This window comes from Procambarus clarkii, chromosome 26, assembly GCF_040958095.1.
Source record: "Procambarus clarkii isolate CNS0578487 chromosome 26, FALCON_Pclarkii_2.0, whole genome shotgun sequence".
Taxonomy (NCBI): domain Eukaryota; kingdom Metazoa; phylum Arthropoda; class Malacostraca; order Decapoda; family Cambaridae; genus Procambarus; species Procambarus clarkii.
This window is the reverse complement of record NC_091175.1, coordinates 37,088,682-37,108,251: the sequence shown is the minus strand read 5'-3', so window position 1 is coordinate 37,108,251 and position 19,570 is coordinate 37,088,682. Positions and strand designations below refer to the sequence as shown.

General features: G+C 41.0%; 1 long non-coding RNA gene across 1 annotated transcript in view; it reads right to left on the bottom strand.

Moving 5' to 3' along the window:
- LOC123757032 (uncharacterized) overlaps window positions 1-18,999 on the bottom strand; it is a 40,811-nt gene extending 21,812 nt beyond the window's left edge. The window contains exon 1 of the long non-coding RNA XR_006772709.2: window positions 18,860-18,999. This is a non-coding gene — a long non-coding RNA (uncharacterized lncRNA). The remainder of the gene's footprint in view (window positions 1-18,859) is intronic.
- Window positions 19,000-19,570: the final 571 nt, after the last annotated feature.

The following is a 19,570-nucleotide window of genomic DNA, read 5'->3' as shown; positions in this document are numbered from 1 at the left end:
TTGGTCATTGGTTTTGAAAAAAAAGAAGTTAATGGTAACATGGCCGGAGTATGAATAGTAGAAAATTTCTGGTAATTTTCCCAAGATCAGTAAATAATTATTACTATATAACATTTATTATTAATACTACTATGAAATATATAAATTGTTTGGAAATTCTTAATATAAAAATATTTGCAAACAAAATAATAGTTCCAATTTCAATTCAAACCTGTGGGAGGGTGATTGGTCTTTCTTCGACTGAAAGATGCATTGGGAGCAGTGGACGCTGTGTTAAGTTACATGTTTTATGGTAATATGCCAAAAGTATGAATAGCTGAAAATCTCAGTCAATTTTGTGAAGATCAGTGAATTTTTGTGATCAATACCTTCTTCATAGATCACTAATAAAAGTGATTATTACAAATCACTGTTACAAGGTCCCCCTCCAATTTCTCCCCAATGCCAGCATTAAGAGAATCTGCAGGGTCAGCAGATGCTGACGCTGCAGATTCCCTGAGATGCAGGGAGTCTTTTGGCATATGATATGAAGCGACCGAATTGGTTACCTAATTAGGGAGAAAATTGTATTTATAAGATTATAGATAAGGGGGGAGGGTCGCGCTCATGGTAATACAAAATGGCGACCCCTGCCTACAAATCCGCCCTTTTGTGGTCGAGGTCACGTGACACGGCACACCATTCAGGGTCTGTCATGAAGTCACCTAGAAACCTGGCTCGGCGCTGTTGGAGGGCGTCGTGCAGAGCTGATATGACTTAGGACGTGCTTCAAAGAGCTCTCAAGGTTGGAGGCTCTGAGAGCCTTGCTCAGTGGATTATAAGCAACCATCACACTCTATCATTATCGCTGAAGACACTGTGCTCCTGAGGAGCACGAAGAAGCCAGGTTTAGTGGGCAAAGAAGTACTAAGAACTTGGAGATATCGGTCGGCGAAGTCTCGGGAATGCTGACCTGGTGCCCATGAGTCTTGCTTGGTGTGACAAGCAAGACTCATGGTGTGACAAGCATCTGCGGAGACGTTGGAGGGAAGGCACCGTTTCCAGATCCAGGAGAGAACGTTGAAGGAACGTGTACTCGCCTAGTTGTACTCACCTAGTTGTGTTTGCGGGGGTTGAGCTCTGGCTCTTTGGTCCCGCCTCTCAACCGTCAGTCAACAAGTGTACAGGTTCCTGAGCCTATTGGGCTCTATCATATCTACACTTGAAACTGTGTATGGAGTCAGCCTCCACCACATCACTTCCTAATGCATTCCATTTGTCAACCACTCTGACACTAAAAAAGTTCTTTCAAATATCTCTGTGGCTCATTTAGGCACTCAGTTTCCACCTGTGTCCCCTAGTGCGTGTGCCCCTTGTGTTAAACAGCCTGTCTTTATCAACCCTGTCAATTCCCTTGAGGATCTTGAATGTGGTGATCATGTCCCCCCTAACTCTTCTGTCTTCCAACGAAGTGAGGTTTAATTCCCGTAGTCTCTCCTCGTAGCTCATACCTCTCAGCTCGGGTACTAGTCTGGTGGCAAACCTTTGAACCTTTTCCATTTTAGTCTTATGCTTGACTAGATATGGACTCCATGCTGGTGCCGCATACTCCAGCATTGGTCTGACATATGTAGTATATAATGTCCTGAAAGATTCCTTACACAAGTTTCTAAAGGCCGTTCTTATGTTAGCCAACCTGGCATATGCTGCTGCTGTTATCCTCTTGATATGAGCATCAGGGGACAAGTCTGGTGTGATATCAACCCCCAGGTCTTTCTCTCTCTCGGACTCTTGAAGTATTTCATCTCCCAAGTGATACCTTGTATCTGGTCTCCTGTTTCCTACCCCTATCTTCATTACATTACATTTGCTTGGATTAAACTCTAACAGCCATTTGTTCGACCATTCCTGCAGCTTGTCCAGGTCTTCTTGAAGCCTCAAGCTGTCCTCCTCTGTCTTAATCCTTCTCATAATTTTGGCGTCGTCAGCAAACATTGAGAGGAATGAGTCTATACCCTCTGGGAGATCATTTACGTATATCAGAAACAGGATAGGTCCAAGTACAGAGCCCTGTGGGACTCCACTGGCGACTTCACGCCAGTCTGAGGTCTCACCCCTCACTGTAACTCTCTGCTTCCTATTGTTTAGGTACTCCCTTATCCACTGGAGCGCCCTACCAGTTACTCCTGCCTGTTTCTCTAGCTTATGCATCAACCTTTTATGGGGTACTGTGTCAAAGGCTTTCCAACAGTCCAAAAAAATGCAGTCCGCCCACCCTTCTCTTTCTTGTTTAATCTTTGTCACCTGATCGTAGAATTCTATCAATCCTGTAAGGCAAGATTTACCCTACCTGAACCCATGTTGATGGGTTGTCACGAAGTCTCTTCTCTCCAGATGTGTTACTAGGTTTTTTCTCACAATCTTCTCCGTCACCTTGCATGGTATACAAGTTAAGGACACTGGCCTGTAGTTCAGTGTGTATACAGTGACAGGCTCAGTGATCACTGGTTGAACCTGTATTGGAATATCTGAACTCTAGGGAGTGGTACGATGACGACGAGATTACTTCACGACATCTGAGGCCTTACAACACGCTACTGGATTGCCGAGGAGCGACCTGGGACCCGCGGGAACCCTCACACCATCAGAGGACAGCCATCGTGGACAGGAGTTATTAAGGTGGATTATATTTCCCTCCCATAACCCCTCTTGCTGATTAGGCAAGATAGGCCAGTAGACATATATATATGACATTAGAATTATTATTATTATATTAGTATTAGGATAGGCTGAAGGGCAGCCAGCATTCTACTGTTTGGAGAAAACAACGTAGGGACGACGTGGCAGTTGGTGAGGCAGCGGTCGACGTTGATGAAGTGGCCCCCCTCGAGAGGATGATGATGATGATGAAGATTAAGCCACCCAAAAGGTGGCACGGGCATGAATAGCCCGTAAGTGGTGGCCCTTTTGAGCTATTACCAGTATCAAGAGCTGATACTGGAGATCTGTGGAGGTGCGACTGCACCCTGTGTGACGGGAGATGTCTCCCAAGAATGTGTCCAAGATGAAGATAAAGCCATCCAAAAGGTGGCACGGGCATGAATTGCCCGTAAGTGGTGGCCCTTCTGAGCCATTACTAGTATCAAGAGCTGATACTGGAGATCTGTGGAGGTGCGACTGCACCCTGCGTGACGGGAGATGTCTCCCAAGAATGTGTCCAAGATGAAGATTAAGCCACCCAAAAGGTGGCACGGGCATGAATAGCCCGTAAGTGGTGGCCCTTTTGAGCCATTACCAGTATCAAGAGCTGATACTAGAGATCTGTGGAGGTGCGACTGCACCCTGTGTGACGGGAGATGTCTCCCGTGCCTCGAGAGGATGCGAGTCCCCCCATTAAAATCTGCCCAGCTGACGGAGTTGCCGGAGGTCGTGAGAGGAGAGCTGCAGACGGCCTCCAGAACATTTATTTATATATCCATTCATGTACTATTTCTATATATGTGTTCATATAGCTTTTCGTTAGTAAATTTCATATAATTTTACTGACGTGTTTGAGTGCGCCTCCATATATCTCTATGAACATACACGAGTGATATTATAGACCCCACATATGAACAATAACATTATATATGAAAATGTCCTAATGGCTGGCAGAGTTAGAGCAACACAGATATGTGTGGACACGTACCCTAGGCTGGCAATCCTGTTTTGGCACCGTAAGTGTAAACAACGCTGACAGCTGGGTGGACAGCACTTCGGGTTCGTGGTCCTGAGGTTCTGGTTTGATCCCTGGTGGAGGTGGAGACAAATGGGCAAAATGTTTCTTTCACCCTGATGCCCCTGTTACCTAGCATTAAATAGGTACCTGGGAGTTAGACTGCTGCTACGGGCTGCTTCTTGGGGGTGTAACATAAAGAAGGCCTGGTTGAGGACCGGGCTATGGGGACGCTAAGCCCAGAAGTCAATCATCTCTCAAGATAACACGTACTGTCAGGAAACATAGTGCATAACCACTGTGCTGCACTGCTGGGGTGCAGAGTTATTAACCCAGCTGGCAACCTTATGAATAGCTAAGAAAACACAGGTGTGGAAGAAGGACCTGCGACCCTTTTGGTACGGCAGGCAAGACTCAGAGGAAGTGCTGTTGAAGGTAAATCTGAGTCTTCCTTCACTCTTCCGTGGGGCAAGGCTGGAATTGCTGGTAGCAGTTCCCCCATGGTTGACTGAAGGGCTCCCAGGGTGACCAGTGGCACCCAGGTGGTGGGATCAGATGCCTGCGGTGGTGGCATTACGTGGTCCTCACCTTAGGGACCGATAGACTCTGGTGAGTTACATGAGTCAGACAGACTGACTTTTCCTTGAACCTCTAGCAGCCCCCTAGCCAACTATGTAACAAAATTGGCGATCTTGACAGGATCCGTTCATCGAGTTACAGTGTTGCCAGGATACGTTCATCGAGCTGCAGTGTTGCCAGGACTCGTTCATCGAGTTACAGTGTTTCCAGGGTCCGTTAACGAGAGACAGTGTTGCTAGAAACTCAGTGATAGTGTTCTCCCAGCTAGTGCAAGGACTGGAATAGTGAAATTAGTTGGGTGTTGTCGTGTATGCTCAGTGACGTAGAGAGGGAGGACGACAAGGTGAATATAGTCGTTGAGACTAGGGATGAGAGCGTGTTAGAGGAGTGCACCAAGGCACAACTCCAACTTGTAGCAAACCCATTTGGCATCCACCTGAGAACGTCCAAGGTAGCGGAGCGTCGGCTGGAGTTTATGTCGCACATCAAGGCTCGAGAAGAACTCACCGGAGAAGAGCCGTCCCAGGCACCTGCCAGTGTGAGAAGATCCCGTAGTGAGAGGAACTACGAGATCACACATGAGGAACACAAATGCAAACAAGCCTGAATGGTCCCCAGGACTATATGCAACTGAAAACTCACACTCCAGAAGTGACTCGAACCCATACTGCCAGGAGCAATGTAACTGGTATGTACAGGACGCCTTAATCCACTTGACTTAATCCAATTAATCCCATTTCTATTCCTCACGTGTGCCCCAAAGAATGAGGTGATTTGATGAAATGCTATGCCCAAGAGTACCATCAGAGTGCCGGCGGGTTGATGAGCTAAATAGCCTCAGCTATCATCAGTTTTTGTCCGGTTGTGATGGTCAAATGCATTAAGGCGTCCTGTTCATACCAGCTGCGTTGCTCCTGACAGTATGGGTTCGAGTCACTTTTGAGGTGTGAGTTTTCAGTTGCATATAGTCCTGGGGACCATTCAGGCTTGTTCGCATTTGTGTTCCTCACGTGTGCCCCAAAGAATGAGGTGATTTGCTAAAATGCTATGCCCAAGATTACCATCAGAGTGCCGGCAGGCTGATGGGCTAAATAGCCTCGACTACCATCAGTTTTTGTCCAGTCGTGATGGTCAAGTGGATTAAGGCATCCTGTACATACCATTTTCGTTGCTCCTGGCAGTATGGGTTCGAGTCACTTCTGGGGTGTGAGTTTTCAGTTATATATATGTATATATATGTATATATATATATATATATATATATATATATATATATATATATATATATATATATATATATATATATATATATATATATATATATATATATATATTAGTATATTTTGGTAGCAGTCTTTCCTGTAGACATATATTATTAAATATGACCGAAAAAGTAAGATTAATAATTCTAACACGAATTTTCTCGATCTTTCGTACGTTTCTTTTCACTGTAGGTGGTAATTTAAAAATCAATTCTCCAAAATTCATTTTTATTTCTAGTCTGACGCGACACTTGAGCGCGTTTCGTAAAACTTATTACATTTTCAAAGACTTTAGTTTACACACACACAACTGAATAGAACTTACACATCTTCGATTTGTTTATATCTACATTTGAGTGAGGTGGATGGGTGAGGTGGTATTAATAGGGTATTAAATTCCTAAACACAAGACAGAACACGAAACAATGGATATTGAATGGAAGTGATTGTAGAAAGCCTATTGGTCCATATTTCTTGATGCTTCTATATTGGAGCGGAGTCTTGAGGTGGGTAGAATATAGTTGTGCATTAATTGGCTGTTGATTGCTGGTGTTGACTTCTTGATGTGTAGTGCCTCGCAGACGTCAACCCCTCTGCTATCGCTGTATCTATCAATGATTTCTGTGTTGTTTACTAGGTTTTCTCTAGCGATGGTTTAGTTGTGGGAAGAGATTATATGTTCCTTAATGGAACTCTGTTCCTTATGCATCGTTAATTGCCTGGAAAGAGATGTTGCTGTCTTGCCTATATACTGAGTTCTTTGAGGCTTACAGTCCCCAAGTGGGCATTTGAAGGCATAGACGACATTGGTCTCTTTTAAAGCGTTCTGCTTTGTGTCTGGAGAGTTTCTCGTGAGTAGGTTGGCCGTTTTTTTGGTTTTATTGTAAATCGTCAATTGTATCTTCTGATTTTTGTCTGTAGATATAACGTTCCTATTAACAATATCTTTCAGGACCCTTTCCTCCATTTTATGAGCTGCGGAAAAGAAGTTCCTGTAAAATAGTCTAATAGGGGGTACAGGTGTTGTGTTAGTTGTCTCTTCAGAGTTTGCATGGCGTTTCACCTTCCTTCTTATGATGTCTTCAACGAAACCATTGGAGAAGCCGTTGTTGACTAGGACCTGCCTTACCCTACAGAGTTCTCCATCGACTTGCTTCCATCCTGAGCTGTGACTGAGAGCACGGTCGACATAAGCGTTAACAACACTCCTATTGTACCTGTCTGGGCAGTCACTGTTGGCATTGAGGCACATTCCTATGTTTGTTTCCTTAGTGTAGACTGCAGTGTGGAAACCTCCGCTCCTTTCCATGACTGTTACATCTAGAAAGGACCGCTTCCCATCCTTCTCCATCTCGTAAGTGATACACAACAGAGAATTCCGCTCAAAGGCCTCCTTCAGCTCCTGCAGATGTCTGACATCAGGTACCTGTGTAAAAATGACGTCAATATACCTGCAGTATATGGCCGGTTTCAAGTTCATGTCGACTAAGACCTTTTGCTCGATGGTACCCATGTAGAAGTTCGCAAACAGGAAACCTAGGGGAGAACCCATGGCGACCCCATCTACTTGCTTATACATGTGCCCATCTGGGCTTAAGAAGGGTGCCTCTTTAGTACAAGCTTGGAGTAGTTTCCTTACTATGTTTTCTGGTATGTCAAGAGGAGTACAGGCCGGATCACGATACACTCTATCCGCTATCATCCATACCAGATAGAGTGTATCGCCATGGGTTCTCCCCCTAGGGTGTGAGTTTTCAGTCGCATATATTCCTGGGGACCATTCAGGCTTGTTGGCATTTGTGTTCATCACGTGTGCCCCAAAGAATGAGGTAATTTGATTAAATGCAATGCCCAAGACTAACATCCGAGTGCCGGCGGGGAAGTGGCTCAAATAGCTTCGGCTATCACTTCTTTTTATCCGGTCATGATGGTCAAACAGATTAAGGCATAATGTAGATACCAGTTGCGTTGCTCCTGGGAGTATGGGTTTGAGCCACTTCTGGGGTGTGAATTTTTAGTCGCATATCGTCCTGGGGACCATTCAGGCTTGTTCGCATTTGTGTTCCTCACGTGTGCCCCAAAGAATGAGGTGATTTCATAAAATGCTAAGCCCCAGAATACCATCCGAGTGCCGGCGGGGAAGTGGTTCAAATAGCTTTGGCTATCACTTCCTTTTGTCCGGTCGTGATGGTCAAGCGGATTAAGGCGTCCTGTAGATACCAGTTACGTTGCTCCTGGGAGTATGGGTTCGAGTCACTTTTGGGGTGTGAGTTTTCAGTCGCATATAGTTCAGGGGACCATTCAGGCTTGTTCGCATATATATATATATATATATATATATATATATATATATATATATATATATATATATATATATATATATATATATATATATATATATATATATATATATATATATATATATATATATATATATATATATATGTTTCATTGAATATGACCGCATATTCTGTATTTATTATTTTCTGGTTTAGGGCTTCTATCCCTCTAACTATTTTCTTAGCATCAGGGCTTAATTGAAATAGGAGTTCTCCAAAACTCATTTTCGTACTTTTAAGGTGAAGAAAAGAAGTGATTTACTATAGAGTGTATTACACGTATTTGTATAATTTGCACGACGTTTCGAACCTCCATGGTTCATTCTCAAGTGAACAGATCTTACAATACTAGTTGATTTTATACCCGCATTAGGTCAGGTGATAATACAATGAAGGTGAAAACATGGGGGGATACATAAGGGATAAACATAGGGGCTGCAGAAGGCTTATTGGCCCATACGAGGCATCTCCTATCTAAACACAAAGATTAATCCAGTGTAATTGGCCTGTTATGTTGGACATTGTCTTCTGTGTTGGCATCGATATGTTCTTGTCTTGTCCTTACTCTCATGGTGGGTAGAGTAAATAGTTCCGTGATTTGGGTGTTCATGGTAGGTCGCTCTATTCTTATGTGAATTGCCTCTTGAGGCAATTCACATAATTCTTGAGGCAAATCTAGAGTCGGCAAACCAGACAATCTCTATATCTCCACAGACAATAGAACAACAAAAAATGTTATATACACACAATCATTACTTAATTAAACATATTAGAAACGTGCGCTTTCTCTTTTCTTTCTTTCCCATTTAACCAGATTGAGCCACAGCAACGCGTGGTGGGTTCAGCTAGTGTATATATATATATATATATATATATATATATATATATATATATATATATATATATATATATATATATATATATATATATATATGTATATATATATATATATATATATATATATATATATATATATATATATATATATATATATATATATATATATATATATATATATATATATATATATATATACATATATATATATATATATATATATATATATATATATATATATATATATATATATATATATATATATATATATATATATTCATTCATGTACTATTTCTGTATGTTTTCATGTTGCTTTTCATTAGTAAATTTCATATAATTTAACTGACGTTTCGTTCAACTCTCTATGAGCATACACGAGTGATATTATAGCCCCCACAAATGAACAATAGGATTTTATATGAAAATGTCCTAGTGGCTGGCAGAGTTAGAACAACACAGTTATTTGTGGAAACGTACCCTAGGCTGGCAATGCTGTTTTAGCACTGGAAGTGTAGCAACACATACGCTGTCAAGCAACATAGTGCATAGCCACTGTACTGCACTGCTGGGGTGTAGAGTATTAACCCAGCTGACGACCTTATGAATAGCTTAGAAAACACAGGATTGGAAGAAGGACCTGCGACCCTTTTGTTATGGCGGGCAAGACTCAGAGGAAGTTGTCGGAAAATCCGACACCATTTAATAATCATACAGATAATAGCTGTATTGTATAAACAAGTTACCCATAGAAAACGTAACTTGTAGTGGAATTACCGTCTAAAGAAAACGGGATATCATCACCACATACTATTATAATTCACCAGCTATTCTGCTGGGAATTATTCTTAAATACATTAGTCTTTGGACTTTACCATCATAAAAACATCTTATATAAATTAACTTAATTATCAATATTAAAGTAGAGTAAATGTGACCCTTCTATCACTTTCTGAAATCTGGACAAAGTAGGCCAGGCGTCAGGGGGGAAGGAGGGCAGCTGTTGTTATACGAGACCAGAGGCTCACACGGGAGCAAATTCGGCTCCTGTTAATTTTACTTGGACGTAGTGTTATGGATACCAAAGGTGTACCATCTGTCAACACGCTGTCAACAAATCAAGTTAAGTGTTCTTTCCGAAACCCATTATTTATCATTAGTGGCCATTAATGTCATTATATAGGGTGACCCGGTTAGATCACATGGAAGCCTCAAACTAAAGGTAATTAAGCCAGGTCTTCATGTTCCATGTACTGTTTTCTCTGATATACTTGTCATATATAGGTATCTGGCTTCACAGCTAGCGCACTTTTGACAGGTCAAGACGAGGATGCAAGATTTGTGCACCAGTTACTGGGTGATATGGAAGCTACCTCAAAGAGGATAATTTGGTGTCTACACCCTAGTTATACCTGGTGGACTAACCTGCTGTACTATAAGATAAGGAACCTCTTTAATGTATGTAGTTATTTCTGTAGTTTGATTGGCTGCATATATATATTAATTTAATAACCCCCCCCCCCCTAATGTGTAGAGGATCGATTTGTGAGATTATGAGATTATTGCAGAAATACAGTCCACTTATCATTATACAAATTGCTATCGAAGTATATAAATTAACGTAAATATAAATTCATATAAATTAAATAAATATAAATCTCACAGGTCGGTGCCCACATTATTTGGTCCTTCGAAACCCACATTATTTGGACCTTCGGAACCGGAATATTCGGTCCTATGAACCCACATTTGGTCATCTTAGTACCGGATGAACCAGTTAACCAGTGGATTCATTAAATATACTAGTGCAGTGTTATTTAAACAAAGCCAGCAGTCAAGACGGCAGCGTAGCCTCGAGGGAGCTCAGGAGCCTCCCTCAGCCCAGTTCAGCTTCGTCAGCGGTTTCATGCACACCCACAGATATTTGGTGGCGTGTTATTTCGTGAAATGACAGCGCTAATATAGAATCCAGCCAAATTAGTGACTGTGTCTTCGCGAGATTGTTCACGGATTTCGTGGTGTTACATTTCGCGAGAGATTATCTACGAATTTTGTGGACTTTATTTCGCGAGGTCACTAATAATATTTAATACTTCTAGATAATATTAGAAGTTTCATAGAGGCTAATTAAGAGGCTATTATCAATAATTGTGTATATTATTTCTCCAAAATAGAGAATTATTTAATATATATTGCACTAGTGATCACAGTATAATATTTACTAATTGCCAACCCACAACAGGGTAGGATATGACTAGTTGAACTATTATTGTTCATCCTAGTCCCATTATTACAATAGTCAGTTGTACTATATTGAACAACCTAACACCATTAATGAATGGTCCAGACCCTATTTTGGGTGTAATTTTTATCAACTCGAGTTGAGTTGTATATAATAAATTACTTATGATCATTACACCTTTGAGTGATTAATTAGTGTCTCTACCATCCTAGGGTGATATAGAAGAGCTAACCTAAAGGTACTTCCAGTGACACTGGTTTATCACTCAAATCATTAGTGTGTATGATTGTATATATATAATGTGTATTAATTTTAAGTGCTAACCTCTAGTAGAGGTAGGATTATTGCCTAGTGAGTGCAGAATTTAACCCTAGGCTACCATCAGTGCTTGTTCAGTATTATGAGCAGCCCAAATACAAGCCCCACAAGGCTTCACCAACTAGCCAGGATGGATAATGCAGGGAGAATGAAAAGAACCCTTGCAGGTCTTAAAGGCCACTTAACAAGACAGATCAAGAAATGTGAAGATTTGTCACAACAATCTCAAGTTGATTATGCTGACCTGGAAAGCTATTATCAAGCAGCTTCAGGTAAATTTGAGCAAATCAAATGTCAAATAGCAACATATGTGGCTGAACTTGCCAACACCAATTTATCAGAAACAGAAATAGACGACATTATGGTTGATCTTGCGAATTATGAAGATCACACTCAGGCCACGTTACAGCCTTATGTCAAATTAATTGCCCAGAACAAGGCAACAGCAACAACAACAACAGTTGCATCTAATACGAGTCAAGCAGAAGCTCGACTCCCTCCAATTAATTTACCCACTTTCTCAGGAAAAGATGAGGAAGATTGGGACGAATTTTGGAACAAATTCGTTGACCTTGTAGACTCAAAACAATCTTTACCAAAGAGTAGTAAATTCTCTTATTTGCAAGGCCAATTATCAGGTGAGGCTAAAACAGTAGTATCCCATCTGAGATTAACTAATGACGGCTATGATCTGGCAGTAAAACTCCTCAAGGATAATTATGCTGATCCAGAAGTAAGAACATCACATTTAGTTCATGAGCTGTTGCATTTACCCCCACCGGAGGCTTCAGCTGATTCACTCCAAGTCTTCAAGCTGGAGGTAGAATCATTGATCAATGCCCTCAGCCTGACAGCAGATACAAACGGGGCTGAGTGGGTCTTGAAAATAATTGTCCAGGAGAAAATACCTAGGGACATATTGAGACAAATGAGTGCTCATTACAATAAAAGTATCTTATCCATGAATGAAATATCTGAAGGTTTAAAGTCAGTAGTTCATCAATTACGAACACATGACAAATTAAAACCACCAAGTAAACCCTCAGAAACCAATAATAGTAAACCACAGAGTACCAAAGGTACTCCAAATCAATCTAGACAATATAATTCAACACCAAAGTGGAACAGTAGCAGTGTGGGCGTATATGCAGTGGGACCCTCCAAGCCTATAGTTACTGTGTCACCCAAGAACGTGACACCAAAGGGTACTGGAAGCTATGGAACATGTTTGTTCTGCAATGAGAAACATTCAATGTACCACTGCTCTAATTTTCCTGATAGTGACGCCCGTGTTGAGCGACTCAAGGATTTGCAACATTGCACGAGGTGCCTCAGGAAACATAACATCAAGGACTGTGATACCCAATTACACACCTGTAATAGGTGTAACAAAGGTCAGCACCATGCAGCATTGTGCAGAGACACCAAAACAACGTCTCCAAACCCCAAGGTGGAAGATAGCATTCCCACCACAGTACAGTACTGCAAGGTGCAACCAACAAAGAGTGTCCAATCGGCAAAGTCTAAAGGTAATACGACTTTGCCTACTGCCCAAATTACCATCCTGAATAAGAGGGCCAAGGTCCATACCCGTGGGTTGTTTGACCAAGGATCCCAGAGAACATATATCACTAAAAAGTTGGCAGATGAATTACAATTAAGGCCTGTAGCCCAGATGTCATTCAACATCTCAGGGTTTGTAACAGATGCAGGACCTCAAGTCTACCAGGTGGTACAACCATCAGTACGCTTAGGCAGGTACGTCTGTCGAGTACAAGCCATTGTGGTGGACAAAATACCAGTAGACCTACAAGTTCAAGGTCTGAGAGCAACAGCCAAATTCCTGAGAAATAGAGGAATAAAATTGGCAGATAATATTAAGTCTGATCACCTCACTGACTTCGGTCTCCTTGTTGGGACAGACTATTGCCATCGATTCATCGGTAGCCCTACTAAATATCAGGGTATAACCATGTTAAACTCTGCAGGAGGTAAATTACTCTCAGGCCCAGTATCAAGCCTGAGGAGACCTATGCCTGCAGATAAACAATACCAGTAGAAATCTAAATTTGTCAGCTGATTATATTTCTCCAGTAGCATTATACTAAGGAGATTACAGTTGACTATACCAACAGAGGTTGATGTTAGTATCATCATTTGAAGCTGAAGATGAGTTCATGAGGCCTCAGTGGCAAATCAGTGAACAGTAGCCTAAAACAGCTACAAGTCACTGCGACCAATGTCACTGAACCCACTGCAGTCTCAGAACCATACTTTACTTTAATGATGAGCTATTCAATCTTCTGAATCAATTAACTAAATTAAACCCCAATAAATCTGATGACTGATTTGATACATTTATTATTTAATCAAGATGTATTCCATGGGCCTCAGTGTTTATATATCAGTGACCAGTTACTTGAACAAACTTCAAGTTATATCTAATGTCACTGATCTCACTGCAGTCCCTGAATCATACTTGACTGTAGTACTTGATCACATCCAGTCTTCTGGGTTAAATAATATGTAATAAGGCTTGAATATTAGCCTTTCAAGAGTTGACAGGGAAATGAAATCGCATTAGACTTCTAACCCTTGCAACTCTAGTACGGGACATCCGTCCTGTACGAACAGACGCACAAATGTGTGCTTACTAACTACTAACATCAAATTAATCTAATAATTCGAAGGAGGAGTATCGGTGTTCGTCTGTTCTAAATAGGACTTCGACCCGTGAGCAGCCCCCTGGGGAATTATGTCGGAAAATCCGACACCATTTAATAATCATACAGATAATAGCTGTATTGTATAAACAAGTTACCCATAGAAAACGTAACTTGTAGTGGAATTACCGTCTAAAGAAAACGGGATATCATCACCACATACTATTATAATTCACCAGCTATTCTGCTGGGAATTATTCTTAAATACATTAGTCTTTGGACTTTACCATCATAAAAACATCTTATATAAATTAACTTAATTATCAATATTAAAGTAGAGTAAATGTGACCCTTCTATCACTTTCTGAAATCTGGACAAAGTAGGCCAGGCGTCAGGGGGGAAGGAGGGCAGCTGTTGTTATACGAGACCAGAGGCTCACACGGGAGCAAATTCGGCTCCTGTTAATTTTACTTGGACGTAGTGTTATGGATACCAAAGGTGTACCATCTGTCAACACGCTGTCAACAAATCAAGTTAAGTGTTCTTTCCGAAACCCATTATTTATCATTAGTGGCCATTAATGTCATTATATAGGGTGACCCGGTTAGATCACATGGAAGCCTCAAACTAAAGGTAATTAAGCCAGGTCTTCATGTTCCATGTACTGTTTTCTCTGATATACTTGTCATATATAGGTATCTGGCTTCACAGCTAGCGCACTTTTGACAGGTCAAGACGAGGATGCAAGATTTGTGCACCAGTTACTGGGTGATATGGAAGCTACCTCAAAGAGGATAATTTGGTGTCTACACCCTAGTTATACCTGGTGGACTAACCTGCTGTACTATAAGATAAGGAACCTCTTTAATGTATGTAGTTATTTCTGTAGTTTGATTGGCTGCATATATATATTAATTTAATAACCCCCCCCCCTAATGTGTAGAGGATCGATTTGTGAGATTATGAGATTATTGCAGAAATACAGTCCACTTATCATTATACAAATTGCTATCGAAGTATATAAATTAACGTAAATATAAATTCATATAAATTAAATAAATATAAATCTCACAGGTCGGTTCCCACAGAAGTGCTGTTGAAGGTAAATCTGAGTCTTCCTTCACTCTTCCGAGGGGCAAGGCTGGAATTGCTGGTAGTAGTTCCCCCATGGTTGACTGAAGGGCTCCCAGGGTGACCAGTGGCACCCAGGTGGTGGGATCATAGACTTGCGGTGGTGGGCATTACGTAGTCCTCACCTTAGGGACCGATAGACTCTGGTGAGTTACATGAGTCTGACAAACTGACCCTGTTTTCCCTGAACCTTGCAGCCCCCTTGCCCACCCCCTTGGAACATCACTAATCATTATTACTAAAGTGATCATTACTAATCACTTTATCACTATTAATTGTGATCGCTCTTTAACTGTTTTCTGGCTACAAGAAAATATTTATTTAGATTTTTTTTAAATTCTTATCTCCATGTAAATCGAGGGGCAATGCCAAAAATTGCTTTGGTGGTGACAATTTGACCATAGCACACTGTTCCCTCTTGAATTCAGGCGACCCTGACCCGCCTACGTGCATTCGGTACCCCTGATAATTTTCCCTGCAAATTTGGCCTCTATCTTTGGAGAGTCAAGCAGACATTATCTCGTATAAGATAGATTGTGCTAGGTCAACATTTTACTCATTGATACCTAAATTAAGTAATAAATTAACAGTAATTTTACATTGAATCTAATACAATAACTTTTTCTCTTTTAAGAATCATCAGTATAGTTGTTTTGCTATTTTAATAAGATGTATTAGCTGAAGATATATGACTCTTTATTATTCATTTGTTAAATAATCCGATTTTATAATATTTTATTTCTTACCTATTTTTAATACTAATTCGCATACTTTAAAATTATACCCTCCTTGTTAGGAAAGTAAAGTCGTGGATTCAGATAGTTCTGATTCAGATGGATATTCAGATAATTTGAATTAAATGTTTAATTTCGGGAACAAATTGGTGCCAGAATATTTTTTGCAGTTTACAAAATGGTGGATATTTTTCAAACTGTTATATTTAATATCCGATTTCAATGAAATTAAAGCCATTTTAATGCTTTTCTTTATCTGAATATACTTCATTTAGGAAATATTTTTTGTGAATTGAGTAATTGTTATAACATAGACTTTAGACTTTTTTCGAATAATTCCATTTTTGGTAGGGCAATAGTATAGTTTTAGAGCTATTAAGTCCAAATTTGAACTTAGAGAATCAAGTAGGCACTAAGTAAAGATATGAAAAATGCAGCTAGGAAGAAAGAGCGACAAAATATTAAAGATTTATTACTACTTTTTAGGGACAGTTTTTTTGGGGGAAAATTAGAAGCGTGAGGGAAGACACATCTACTAATAGCACTAGCCGTCTTCTAAATTTGGAAAAATTTGTGAAGGTCGGTGGTGGTCCAGATATATTCAATAAAGATAAATGTATTATCTACCAAAAGACTCATCAGCAAATTATAATGAACTTACACAGAAAGTGGTCAGAAATGATTGGGAAAGGCTGCGAATGTCAGGGAAGATGAAGTCTTGAAAAGGTAAAAGCTATACTGATAATAAAAACTGTTATCACATGGACAATACCTTCTATAAACATTATACTGTCACAAGAAAATTGTTTGCATTATCACAGAAAAGAAGTGGCAATACAACATTTTGTAAAGCATCCTATAATTTACCGGATGCCATGTCTAAACGACATATCTGAAAATGAATAAATGACAGCGTTTCGTCCGTCCTGGCCGAATAGAAAAAAATGTAATAGAAAGTTGTGTAATAGAAAGATTACAGTGACCGTATACTGGCAGACAGAAGGAAACAAAGGAAGTGTTGAGTCCGCAGACACAAACACTGCTCTCTTCTGTCATGCTACAAACTCTAGGTTTATTTATTTATTTTATTATTGCCCCAAGGGGCGAGTTTATTGGGCGACGCCACTGATCCTGTGAGTGGACATACCGCCATAGCAGCATGTACAATACCCACCCAACAGGAAGAAAACTCGCTGCGTTGTTCATCTTGTCACTTGTACCCAGACATACGCAGGCACTTGCTTAACTGTCTCAAGTGAACAGCTTCTCAAACAAGAAGATTAACATTTGTTAACCCTTAAAATCTTACGTTATCCTGCGGTGCAAAATGGGGGAATCTTTTAATAACAGAATCTATATTTGACAAATAGAATTTTCCGAATTCAAACAATGTGGGGTTTATTATTCTACACATATGTATAATGACTCTTAAATGTTCACATTATCTCAGGTAGTGGTCAAGGCGGTGTCTATCACTCTCACCACAGATTCTTCAGCTCCGCTGCTCAACTGTTGCTTCATTCCTAATCTCATTGGATATATGTATCCAAGATGGATTCTTGCTATTAATGATTCTCTCTGCGCCCACTTCCTCTTCGTCCATGATAATTGGGATTGTCAGCTGCTACCATATTGAACCAGTGAACAGATTCACTGATTTGTACAGATTATCCTACCCAACAGTGTAGATTTGATCTAATTAATTTCCTGCTTCTTTTTAAACTTCCTGAAGATACTTGAGCCTCATTTATTGTGGTATCATGTACTTTTTCGTTGTAATGTCATTGAGGATAAAAACTTGAAAGCATATTAAATGAAGCAATGACAATCATTCTTGGAGTCCCAAGAACTGTCAAACCATCTAATCTACGGGAAGAGTTGTCCCTTCCCAGTGTTAAAAGTAGAATTACGGAACTGAGGGCTTAGCTTGCTATTAGGATAACCAGAAATCTCCATTACAAAGATATTTCCAAGAAAAACTGATTTATGTTCTAATTATAGGAGGAAACAGGAAATGCAAAAAACAGCATCACTGATCAGTCTGGTACCTCGAAAAACGTCACCTGCTTGCGTAAGCCCGTGAACTAATACCTGTAGAGATGGTACCTCCCTACATGGGGTCATCCTTCCAGGGAGGTACCCTCTCTACAGGCATCAGTTCACGGGCTTACTCAAGCAGGTGACGTTTTTTTAATTTTTTTTAATTAGCACTCATGTACGACAACACCTGCACACACTACCAGCACTCATGTACGACAACACCTGAACACACTACCAGCATTAATGTACGACAACACCTGAACACACTACCAGCACTCATGTACGACAACACCTGAACACACTACCAGCACTCATGTACGACAACACCTGAACACACTACCAGCACTCATGTACGACAACACCTGAACACACTACCAGCACTAATGTACGACAACACCTGAACACACTACCAGCACTCATGTACGACAACACCTGAACACACTACCAGCACTAATGTACGACAACACCTGAACACACTACCAGCACTCATGTACGACAACACCTGAACACACTACCAGCACTAATGTACGACAACACCTGCACACAACACCAGCACTCATGTACGACAACAGCTTCACACAACACCAGCACTAATGTACGACAACACCTGCACACAACACCAGCACTAATGTACGACAACACCTGCACACAACACCAGCACTAATGTACGACAACACCTGCACACAACACCAGCACTAATGTACGACAACACCTGCACACAACACCAGCACTAATGTACGACAACACCTGAACACACTACCAGCACTCATGTACGACAACAGCTTCACACAACACCAGCACTAATGTACGACAACAGCTTCACACAACACCAGCACTTATAGTTGTTAACGAACATTAGAACTTGTGTTTTTACTTGTTGTGCTTTTTTATTCGGTATAAGGTCGAACACCATTATTTATATCTCAGTGCTGGTGGTGTGTGCAAGTGTGGTCGTGCTTGAGTGCTGCTAATGAGTGATGACACCCTAATGCTTGCTTGTGTGGTGGAGTGGTTGTACTCACCTGTCATTCCCAAGCTGAGCTGCTTGAAGATCCATGGGTGACTGGAGCAGGTGTAACCATCCACGTTCAGATTGTAGCCTGTGCCAGCCGGCGGCAGGTCGTAAGGCAGATAGACCCCTCCCTGGGCACACTTGTTGGGCTCTAACACCTGGTGGAGACACAAGGTACAAGTTAAAACAGGTATATAGGCTACTCCATGACCACACATGTTGGGCTTTAACACCTGGCGGAGACACAAGGTACAAGTTAAGCCAGGTAGATAGGCTACTCCCTGGGCACAAATATTGGGATCTAACACCTTCTGGAGACAATATGAATATGTTAAGACAAATAGATAGGCACCTCTCGTTGCAGACATGTTTGGATATAATACCTGCTAGGGACACAAGGCACAAGTTAGGACAGGTAGATAGGCTACTCCCTGGGCACACATGTTGGGATCTAACACCTACCGGGAGTAGTGTGTTTGGTGACGCAGAGCGTCCGCGCTATGTAGGCAGGTGAGCCACCTATGGCCTCCTGAGCCAGGTCAGGGCATAGTGAACCATAGTAGGGGATTTAGAGCCAGATAGAGCCAGCTATGTAGGGCAATCAGATAAGAAAATCAGAAGCGGAGTGCCAGATAGGGCCACTCCACATTAGGTCATCAGAGGCGGGTGTGGCGGCAGTCAAAAAGCAGTGAAGATAGGTATCTATTATGTACTGCTATGA